Source organism: Mustela erminea, chromosome 21 (genome assembly GCF_009829155.1).
Source record: "Mustela erminea isolate mMusErm1 chromosome 21, mMusErm1.Pri, whole genome shotgun sequence".
NCBI classification, from domain to species: domain Eukaryota; kingdom Metazoa; phylum Chordata; class Mammalia; order Carnivora; family Mustelidae; genus Mustela; species Mustela erminea.
In genome coordinates, this window is record NC_045634.1 from 13918804 (window position 1) to 13930914 (window position 12111).

A 12111-nucleotide genomic window follows, 5' to 3' on the forward strand; every position below is an offset into this window, starting at 1 on the left:
AGTCAGCCGCTCTGAATTTCAGTTTACTATAAAAATAACAAAGCCTACCTCACCATTTTATGAAGATTAAATGAGATAAATAAAGTTGGTTTACTTTATTATGTTTCAGTCCCTACAAGAGTTTGGGTAAATGGGAGGGAGACTCTGGTGCCATTAAACCCAAAGTGCCACGGTTACCACCCTCATGAGTTACGAAAGAGAATTCCTCTTGAGTTGAACACCAGATGTCCTTTAGGATACAAACATCCGCTGACTGGAGGATTAAAGATTATTTTTCACATTCTCATGGGCAAAGTATTTTTATCACATGAACATGTAACTGGCAGAGGATCTCTGGAACATTTTCTAATGAAAAAGGAGGGGAGAGTAGTTGTCAGGGGGGTCCTGGTGATAGGGGAAGCAGATTTCCTTGGAACTGGCATCTGGGGATTTTGTACTGAGAGAGAGAGCACGAGAGGAGATTTCATAGAGGAAGCTGGGCAGGACCAGGAAAGAGCTTTGTCTACGCATCTGCGTATGGCTTGGCTGCTCTCACACCTGTGGCATGCTCCCTGGGGTGCCCCCCTCTCTGCACAGCATGCAGAACCTGGTTGGCATGTCTCCTCAGTCCCTCTTGGCCCAGCAGTCCCTATATGTGGGTAGTTTTCATCTTATAGCTGGCTAATATTCTAGGAATGGGATTCCAAGTCCGTTTTCTAAAAGTGACAAGAATCCCTGCTGTCTCGATGCTTACTTGCAGGACCGCCAAGGGTCCTCCCCATTCCGCGTGAACAAATATAGTTCTGGAGGGACAGGGTTACCTCATCTTCTGATAAACACACCATAAGCAAATATCTGAAGCTTGGGAATTTCAGGAATTTCTTTGTGGAAACATAGCTTTGTCCATGACACTAAGCTGAGGAGCTTGAAGAAATCTAACATTCAATTCTTGTGGGTCTTGTACCTTTGCTTTCCTAATAAACTTCTTACCCCACCTCTTGTTTGCAGGAGAGAACTATTATGGGTCTAAGCAGAAGGTAACTGGTCTAATGTCTTTCTCGCCTAGCCTCTGTGACACCACAGTCATGAGATTGGCAAAACCTAGGGACCTGTTGGCAGTGAGAAGGGGAGGGACGTGTAATGAGAGGTTGCACCCAAAACACTCCTTTCTCCTATTCTATTTTGGTTTTTGTTGCCTTGGCTGAAGTGTCCTCAGGAGGGAAGCCAGATTCCACGGAATTAGAACATTTGCTTTGTCTTCTTCCTACGGCCATAGCAGTTTTACCCAGAGAACTCCAGTTCAACTCCCCACTCTCATGAGAGGGAAACTCTCTCCACCACAGGATGATGTGAATGGTTCTGGACAGATCAGGGCCACAGCACTGGCCCGTCGTCTGTTCTCACATGCCACGCTGCCGGTGACCTTCCCACGTGACTCCGCTCTGTCCGTGGAGCTTTGGGTCCAATAGCTCGTTGTTCTGCAAAAATGGCCAGGGTGCATATGCTGAAACTCTATTTCAAGTTCAATTTGGCAACAGTCTTGAAGACCTTCACCGAAATAGAACTATTAAGCGAGGCTCAACTCTCACCATTCATCACGCTTGAAGCTTTTTCATTATGGCTACTACTGAACTTTCTTTATTCAGGAAACCTAATCAGCAATAAAGAACTTGACTGATCAGTGGAATATGAATTTTACTGCTGTGTGGAGACATGGTTTTATTGTGCCGTCAGGGAAAATGAGATCTAATTGGGGAATGAGTGACTTATAATCCTCTTTGCATCATTCCTGCTGTCCATTAAGGCACCAAGCCAAAGACTGCTTCCTCTTAGACTCAGTCTGATTTTGAAACTTTTCCTGGATTTCTTGTTTCCCTTAGATCCTAGATCCGACATAAACCTAATGCATCTAGCATACATTTTGGCTCCCTAGCAGTTCCTGAAAAATTCCACTCTGTTTATTTTTGGATGAAGGTTGTGAAAAGACCAAAAAAAGAAAAAAAAAGGAGAGAGAGGGAGGGAGAGAAAAGAGAAAAGAAAGAAAGAAAAAGAAGGAAGAAGGGAAGGAAGTGCCTTTACATTGCCAATTCAGATTGCAAGGCTGGGACCATATACGTGGAAGGGAGGAATGAATCAGTAATTCAATGTTAACAATGTAATTTTACTTCAATTATGTGATTTTTTTAAGCTGGAGCAGAGCTGGATCCCAGATGATGACTCCAACTTCTCCTTGACCTGAGAGCTTGGAGGTTGTTTTTGTTGTTGTTTTTAAAGATTTTATTTATTTATTTGACAGAGAGAAAGATCACAAGTAGGCAGAGAGGCAGAGAGAAAGGGGCAAGCAGGCTCCTTGCTGAGCAGAAAGCCTGATGTGGGGCTCCATCCCAGGGCCCTGAGATCATGACCTGAGCCAAAGGCAGAGGCTTAACCCACTGAGCCACCCAGGCACCCCGAGCTTGGAGGTTGTTGACTGAGCCTCCTCTCTCTTTGTACATAGGGCATTAGTGCCATAGGCATGAGGAACGGTGGGAAACTGACGGTCCATTTCCAGCACTCCTCTGTGCTCTCATATCAAAGCAGATGTGCTCCTGGGCAGGGTAGGATTATCAAAACATCCCTTTCCTCTGATGGCTTCTTTCACAGTTCATCCAAGTCCACTTCTCACACCAGTGGGTCAGAAAATCAGGCTCATTTCTTTTGGAGCTGGTGGTTTCCCACTGCACTGACATATGCTATGTCAGGTTGCGTTTTGCATCAAGATATTTCTAAACATGGTACCCTTATTCATGGGTTTATATGTTGCAAAAGTAGAGTGGCCGCCTAATATTGATGGAAATCATTGCTGAGATGGACGAAACCTGATTTCAAATTTTGAAAGGTAAACTTGCAAAAATCTTTGGCTAGGAGAGTAGTGTTTTTCTTCTGATCTGGAGCAGCAGGTTTTTTAAATCAAGTGTAAAAAAAAGAGAAAGGAGAGACTTCCAAGTGCAGCTGGAGAAGAAGCAGATTCGTTTTACATGATCAGACTGCAAAGAGAACCTCTAAGAACAGACGTGATCACCCCCAGGGATTTCAAAGTTACCTGAAGCCAAGTGGAAAACAAGGCCCTTCTTATTTAGAACATGCACTTAAACATCTTCTAATGGAATAAACAGGCCGGAGCATTTTAGCTTTTTTACCAAAGAACAGTAAATAAACATACCCATACCCAGCTCTGCAACCCGAGCTGATTTCCCAATCTGACGTGTACCTTTGGAAATGGCAAAGGGACCCCCACAAAATGCGGTAATGAGAGTGAAATCCAAATGAAATAGCAAGTCTGGGAAAACAAATGCAAGCAGTGAGACATTCAACGAATGGAAAGTGCTTCATGCATATCTTTCGTGAAGTTAGAATTGTGGACTAAAATTAGAGCCGGAGGGAGCTAAACCACATGCTTTGTAAGATTTTTGATATCATGTGATCTCTGTGTATGTGGCTATAAAAACAGCAATCAAAGCAATAAAAACCATTCCCATCCTTCTATAGTATCACACTAGATGTTTTAAAAATTTAAAAAAAAAAACTGTACAATCAAACTAAACAATGCTGCAAGGATTGAGAAATATCCTAAGGGTAAAAAAAATTTTTTTTCTTTCTAGGAATTAGTAGTAGAGAAATAAACTGGAAAATAAGGCAACTCCTGTTGAAAACTCCTTTCAGGGGTTAGAAGAATTTAGCTTCAGCTCTACTCAATAAGTTATTTCACAATCTTTGTCACATCATTTAATCTGTTTAAGTTCAAGGTGGGTTTTTTTTTTTTTTTTTTTATCTATAAAATGAGGGCATTGGACCTAGTGGCTTCTGGCTCTAGTAATTCTATAACTTTTGGCATGTTACATCAGATAAATATTGGCTCAAATTTAGGGACACTGATAGAAAATTTTTAGGAGGATGAGGCAGGGAAGTTGGCCTAATTTAGTCAGAAATCTACCCTAACATTATACATCATTTCTTAAAGTGTAAGCTAAAAACTCATGAAGAGTAAAGATGTTGTTAGAAATTAAGTTTAATTAACAAATTAAGTGTATATTAATTATGAATTAACTTTTTATGTCCTGGTGTAAGTGGACTGTCCCCTGATCAAATAATACTCCACATGCTCATAAATATTAAATGGGGGAACTACTTCCTTCACACATACCAAAGAAGAATCAAAAGAACATCCAAAGCTAAGTAGACAATGCTGTCCATTCCCCTGGGTCTCCATCTTCATACACAACTGAGGGTTTAGAGTGAAAAGGAATTTCAGTTTCTGTTGTGAAGTATGTTTCTTCAAAGATATCTTAATTTAAAGTAAGTTTAACAAAAGAGATGAAGGAAACAAGAAGCAATCATGGGATTTTTTTTTTTTTTTAAGGATAGTAAAAATATCCCAATTATTAACTTCTCTGACACTGAATGCTATTATTTCAAACCCTTAATTTCAATATTTGCTCTACTGGTGTATATGAGGAACACTGATATTAAATGATTTTCCACCTCAACATTTTCACTTTCCCTCTTTAGTGAGGTGGACTGGAAATGTGGGAATTTTGGTCACCTTTTGTTTCTTCCTTAAACTCAGAGAATAAAATTTAACTTTAGTTGTGTCCTTACACATTTATCTTAAGCATATGAAAAACTTCCAGCCTTGTCTTCTGTCCAGGAGAAGCACTTTTTCTTCACTTCTGGTGTTTTTGGTTTCTGTTTTTTGCTCTTCCCATGTGCAGGAAGATCTACTGTTATAACAATGCTAGAGTTTCTCTAGTGCTTGTAGAGTAACTGCTCTGATAGGCAACTTTGGAGAGATCTAGACTTTTCCTGTTCATTCTCTCTTAACCGCAAGCTTGGCTAGAGAAGGCAGACATGTGTCTCTGGTCTGTCAAGCTTCCAGTGTTATGGGAACTGCCTGTGCCTGGATAGAGATGTCTGTTTAAAACTGGGATTCAAGGGTGCCTGGGTGGCTCAGTGGGTTAAGCCGCTGCCTTCGGCTCAGGTCATGATCTCAGGGTCCTGGGATCGAGGCCCGCATCGGGCTCTCTGCTCAGCAGGGAGCCTGCTTCCCTTCCTCTCTCTCTGCCTGCCTCTCTGCCTACTTGTGATCTCTGTCTGTCAAATAAAATAAAAAAAAAATCTTTAAAAAAAAAAAAACAAAACTGGGATTCAATTTTAGGAAGCCCACTTTCCTTCAGATTTAAGCCACAGCCTTCAGTCTAAAGTTGGTCCATAATAGAGATAATAATTGGGCTCTCATCTACCTTACTCTCTTGTCTTATTTCTTAGTTGGTTAAGAAGATAGTAGATATTTTAAAATACTGGGCCGCCTTAAAGAGTCCTTAAAATGTCTACAAGCTCCTTCATAAAAAATAGGAAAATAGGAAAGATGAAAAAGTCTTATTAGATATGCAATTGTGTAATCTTTATGGCTGTACTGGGAATACAGAATTAGTCCTCCAGGATACAAATCATTAAATGATAGCTTTTCAAGGACCAAGAAAGGACATTTGCCTCTCTATTGATTGTCCTCATATAATGCAATTCAGAAAATATGAGTTACGGGATCAGGAGACTTGAGTTTAAATCCTGACTCTATTACTTACTAACTGTATGGTGTTGGAGATTTCTCTTAATCTGAACTTCAGTTTTCAACAGCAAAAGGAGAAGATGGATAACCAATCCATTATTAAAAGAACACATATGAAGATCTCAATAAACATTCACCTAATATCCTCCCCTATCCACTCCTTTTCATCAAATAAATTGTATAAAATTTATTTATAAATTGTTGATACTATTTTGGCAAACAATTTCTAACGGAAACATTCTTGGGAATGATGTATAATATGGAAAAATATGAAAACAGGAAAATATTTACATAATCTGTATATGTATAAAAAACCAGAAGTTTGTCTAGATTAATCGAAGGAGTTATCCTACTTTTCTTAATAAAATTACAAACAGTACAAACAAAAGTCATCTCCAAACTTAATTCTTACAGAAAAAGTTGGTTAGAATTCTGCTTTCAAGTCCACAAGCTCTTTGATGTTCAAAGACCCCTTACAATGAAAGGGTGTCCTTTCTGTGACCATCTTGTTCATTAGAACACTTCGAAGGACTTGAGGTCCCCTGAAGGGACTGCTGAGATGATCTAAACCAGTCTTCAAAAATCCTTAGTCCTCTAACCCTTAGAAAAGCTAGTTTCTTGTGGGAAACCAGATCCTTTCTATTTGCTTAAATTTAGAGGTGCTCCACTTTGCTGTGCATCAGAAATACATGCCACCAGGGATTCTGTTTCAGACATTCTGGGATAGGGTACAGGTATGGGTAATTTAAAAAAAATTCTCTAAATGTAATTCTGAGAAACAAATATTGAGAACCACTGCTGGGAAGTCTTCAATCCCTTTTGGGTGGGTTCAAGCAAGTCCCAGAAAATCACACAGTGATTATCAAACAGTGTCCCAAATTCTTGAAGGAACACAGAATGAATCTTACTTGACTATTTGTAGGAGGTATCTCTAAGGCTCCCTGCTGTCTCTGCATAGGACGGGGCACACTGGGCTACATTTTCCCTATCTTGTGTCCGAGAGGCTAATCCAGAACTTTTTTTTTTTTTTTAATTTTTCTGATGTGTAAAGAGTAACCTAATTGTAACTTGACTTGAGTCACTTCTTTGATTCTATTAGTCAGTATTGCTTGACATTATTTCCCCCTGAAACTTAGCAAAACGTTACATGGGAACTCAACTATTCCATAATATCCATCCTTTCCATCATGGACACAGCTTAGTCTCTTATGCCCACCTGATCTACTTTGCACCCAGATAAGATTGAGTTGGGGGTGCAGAGTAATCTCTCCAGATTCAATTTGTATCCTATAGGATTCAGACCTACAAGGAATTTACCCAACTGAAAAAAAAAAAAAATCAATTAATGAAACAACACATTTGGTGTGCTCAGGGATGGGTTTGGATGCTGACTGGTGGTTTGGATTGAGGGGAGATACTGAGGATTTGCCTTTCAGGGGAGGATGTGGTTGCCTCATCCTGCGGTGGAGTGTATTCTGAAATACACCCTTCTAGGTGGTGGTTTCTCCAGGCAGACATGATTAACTGAGCAAGATTGTTCTCTGTTGTGGTTTTGGAAAAACAACTGGGTAAGGTCACTGTATTTAAAGAGCACATTTGTTTGGTCTAAATACCAGTGTCTGTCTATAACTAGACCCACAGTTTAGATCAGTAATTTATCTAATTTCTGATTTAGACTCATGTTCTGACTCTTAGGGAAAACAATGCCTGGGAAGCAGAAAATTACCAGAGCTTCCACCATTCCCAAAAACCTTTCAGCATGAGAGGACTTCTACTTCTTTAGCACATGACTTTAGAGAAACCACAAAGCTTGAAAATACTAATTTTTTCATTAAAGTACCAGAAAAATCCAAACCAAGAGTTTTTAAACAGTGGTTTTTTACATACTATTAATAGCTCCAAAATAAGCAACTTTTGGAATCAGGATGAAAGCTAATTATAGAACTTCTCTGCCATAGCTGTTTCTATTTACATCTTCAAAACCACAGAAGCAAATACTCTAGACTTTCCTAACGCATCAGCATCTTGTCCTTCTCTTAAGTTTCTGACTCCTTTGAAGCTACTCTTAAAGCCTTTCCTTGAAAACACATTGTGGTTGAATATTCCCAGTTGAAGGACAAATTCAGTTTATAGTTTTTAGTCCAAGGGCAGTATTCTTCTTAAATACTGAATCTCAAGACGCTTACTCTCAAAGTAGACAAAAGATCAAAGCTGTTGTACACAGGGTGCCTATTATCCAGGCTGTTTTGTATGCATTTAATCCTTTGGTGATTCTTTGTTTCATCAACAGCAACACAACACAGAAGAAGCATAGTCAAGAACATGAAATATCTGCTAGGTAGTGATCTTTTTACCACCAAAGTACAAGTGTAACATTTGGGCTGATTCTTAAGAAAAAGAAAAATTTGAAAGTGAAAGTAACTGGCCAGGGCAGAAATTTTAAAATATTGCAAAGTCTAGCAGAATTGGGTATTTTGTTTTCAGTCTTAGTCAGAAGGCTTTGTAGCCAACTTACACGGTGGCAACTGACTCAGATGGCCTGGAGAGTCAGCCGATGATGAAAGTCATTCTCTCCAGACCTGGGACCCACAGACACACCCAACTGACCCTGAATTAATCAGTACCCACCTACACCAGTCTTGGCTGCACATTAGAATCACCTGGGGAGCTTTTAACAATCCCTATGCCAGGTAATTAAATCAGACCAATTAAATTACCATCTCTGGGGGGTGTGGCCCAGTCAGGAGCAGCTTTTAAAATTTCCCAGGTGATTACAATGGGCAGCCAAGGTTGTAAAACCGAAACTCCCTATCTAGAGCACGTCCACGAGGCTCCGATTACTTTGTCATTTTTATTTTTTATTTTACCCAGAATGGCATAATAGGCTGCTTAGGACTCCCAGAATGCTTCCCATTTTTAAACATATCTTTGAACTGGACAAACAGTCTAAAAGAAAATGACCAAAAGACAAAACATGTCTATCAGAGACTGGTAATCTCATATTTAATCTCATAAGTGATTCAAGTGCATTTTTCTAAAAGGAAGATCTTTAAGTACCTATGATATTATAGCAAAGATTATAAAGAACTTAATTCCCAGTGCCTTTGGGATCATGGGAGAAAGATACTCTTCTACGTTTCTAGGGGAGAGAAAATTGGCAAACATTAAAATAACAAAAACTAGGGGCACCTGGGTGGTTCAGTTGGTTAGGCGTCTGCCTTTGGTGTAGGTCATGATCCCTAGGCCATGGGATTGAGCCGGCATCAGGCTCCCTGCTTATGTGGGTGGGGGCTGGTACTGTGTGTCTGCTTCTCCCTCTCCCTCTGTTCCTTACCCCCTCAACCCCTGCTTGTGCTTTCTCTAATAAATAAAATCTATAAAATACAACAACAAAAACTGCAACTACTAAAGAAAATAGTTGAGATTTAATCAGGGGTAATGATGAGCCAGGAGTCATTCTAAGTACTCCTAACTCATCTGATCCTCATGAAAATCAAGTGAGATAAATATTATGATTATCCCCATTTTTACTAAGGAGACCAAGGCACAGAGGCATTAAGTCACACATCTCATGAGGGGATAGAACAGGGATGCGCACACCAGTAGTCTAGATCTAGAGCCTGTATTCTTTGGTACTCCGAGAAACTTAGGGTTAGTTGATATTCTGTATCCTTAAATAGGACCCAATATACCAAAATTCCTCTTTTGAACTCGTTTTAAGAAAATAATTAGCTATGTGTTTAAGTATGTCCATTAGAAGTAAAATAAAATGTTGAAAAAATGAGAAACAAGATGAAGCCCACTGATAATGCCTATGATTAAGTTAACCATATTAGAGCCATATAATGAGAAGATAGGTTCCCATTGAAAGCCTTGTTGTAAAGTGATTCTTTCCAACCTTTTTCACATCATGACACATGAAGAAAATGACAGTATTTTTATATCACACTAGGGCAAACAGTCAAGTTTGGCTGGAGATGACAGGTTCTGGAATCTGGTAGCACATGTCCACCTAGCCACTGTAAGGAGAGATGGAATCATCCATCATCTTGGTATGCCTGTAAGTTCATCACCAGAGATTAGTTGCAGTTACAAAGTTCTCCTTTATAGGACCATACTTAAGCTACAGGAAAATACTAGATTTTGCTAAGTGGCATAAACCCAAACTATAAGGGATTATAGTATATTCCAGGCTAACAATTCCAAGAGTACATATTGGTACAGATGGCCGTATATCCATATCAGTTGTCATGCTATTAAGGGACTTCTCTTCAGTTAAATAGACAGTGGTAAATAGCCAGTGCACCAACAAACCCAAAACCACCACCACCATCCCCAATCATAGTTTCCCCCAAATATGGCAAATCTGGACCTCCTCCAGATAAAGAAGTTATGATGTAAAGTCTGAAAAGAGAGCTTGGAGGGGGGGGGTTCAAGATCCTTCTCCATTGTCAGCCAGAACATTTTTTCTGATTTGTTGGTACCTCTAAACTTAGCAGATGGTTCCGTGTTCTGAATATCACCCCTGCATATTAAGAAAAAATCTAAATGGGGAAGAGTTTTTGGAAGAATACATATCACAGGTGTTAATGTTTATTCTCTCTGTACTTTTCTGGATTTTCTAATCATCAGCTTTGATCAATTATATGTTTATAAACAGGAAAAATAAAGACCAATAAATAATAATTTTAGAAGTATTCCTGTTATTATGGTTGAATCTTGAGTTCTTAAATCTGTATTTACAAAAGTATCTTTGAGCTCAAAAGCAACAGAAGTCTCTTAAGATGACTACTAGAAAAGTAGCCATCCAAGGGGAGACTGGATCTCACCATGGTAACCTACAGATAAGAGAGTCCTTTCCTTAATTTCTGGATACTACAAAAAAATTTCTAGATACCATAAAATATATTCATATTCTTGTGAACCCAGAGAAGGAGAGAGGTTCCCAATAATAACTGAGATGGAGTTTCAAAGACAAAATACTTTGACTGAAAAGCATGAAAGCAGTATGATCTATCTTGTAAGTCTGGGTTTGTGGACCAAAGTCTCATACAAACCCTTAACCCTTTTCTTAATCTGTAAAGTAGAAATGATAACATTTGACCATAAAGTCATGCTAAGGAGAGTTCTCTCCACTGTTCAAATCAAATGACTCTTCCAACCTCTGATGGGGTGGGTGCTGCTCCGAACGAAGTCCCCCATGATTAATGCCAGAGAAGGTCACCACTGCTTAAGTGACACATTTCACATCTCAGAGTGGCCCCCAAGGTGCAACCATCTCTTCTGCCTGGCATGATGAAACACCACCATCTCCTTTGTGCTTTCCAATTCCCATTACAACATCAATGTGGTTGCAAAGGGAATCCTTTTGTGTGGCCGTCAGCCCTTAACTCTAAATTCACACACAAACAAACATCTAGTTTTCCTGAGCTTTCAAATAACATGTGCAAACAAAAACACTACTAACCCCTTTTCCCACTACACAACAGGGAATCTTCTCTCTTTCCTCTTAGCTGCTGGGGCTGTCTTCCACTTTCACCTCACTAGTTCACCCTAGATGCTAAAGGAGCTCAGGCTTTTGGAACTACAAACCCAAGAAGGAAATCTCTTGACCCATTTCTGCTTTCCACCTGGAATCCCATCCTTTCCTATGACAAGATAGAAAAATGAGACCCACTTGTTCTTCACAGGAGAAGAAATATTCAAAAAGAGCTCAAGTAAATCTGCCTCTCGATAAATATCCTTTCACATACTTTCAGATATGAGCTGCTTTTGGAAAACAGTCAACATTCGCTGAATGAATGATGTCCAAGGATATATTTGAACAAGCAAAGTATTATCACAGCACCTCACTAATTTGGAAGTTGTCTGTCAGACAACTGAACCATCTAGAACATAGCTAAATACTGGGAAGAAAGCAAAACAGATGTCTTAGAACACCTCAACACTGGGAACTATTTACAAAACCATCATTTTAGTTTGTTTACTCTAACGTTACTTACAGTTTCAGTCAGTCAGGTTTTCAGGTTTCTTTGATGAAAGGCCTTGAATTTTGGTGCTGGAAGGACTTGGGCTTGAATTCAAGCAAATTAACCCTTTTCTTAATCTGTAAAGTAGAAATGATAACATTTGACCATAAAGTCATACTATAAGAATTAAAGAAGGTAACATATAAAGAGAATCATATGAAATCTTATAGCTAAAGTAGTATTCAAGAGTTATTTCTTTTTTCTCCTTATTTTCCCAGACCAAGGCAGATAGGAAGAAGAAGAGAGGGAGGTTTCAAAGATGGAGAGACATCAATAACAAGAAATAATAGGCCCTGCCTAACAATAAGATAGTAAGTTGAAAAAGTAACACAATGATCCTTCTTCACTTCTGAGGCTACTACTGGGTCCCAGGAGCCAAGAAAAGGTGAAATTGTACCAGTATCTTTCTCAGGTGTTGGTGGGACATGACAGGGACTATAGACTACTTCTCCCCAAAATTAATAAGATAGAAAGAAAATGCTTGGTGGGGGGTTGGGT

At 39.3% G+C, this 12111-nt stretch overlaps 1 long non-coding RNA gene across 1 annotated transcript in view; it reads right to left on the reverse strand.

The window, feature by feature from the left end:
- LOC116581733 overlaps positions 1 to 11684 on the reverse strand; it is a 124371-nt gene extending 112687 nt beyond the window's left edge. The window contains exon 1 of the long non-coding RNA XR_004282203.1: positions 11587 to 11684. This is a non-coding gene — a long non-coding RNA (uncharacterized LOC116581733). The remainder of the gene's footprint in view (positions 1 to 11586) is intronic.
- Between the last annotated feature and the right edge of the window lie 427 nt (positions 11685 to 12111).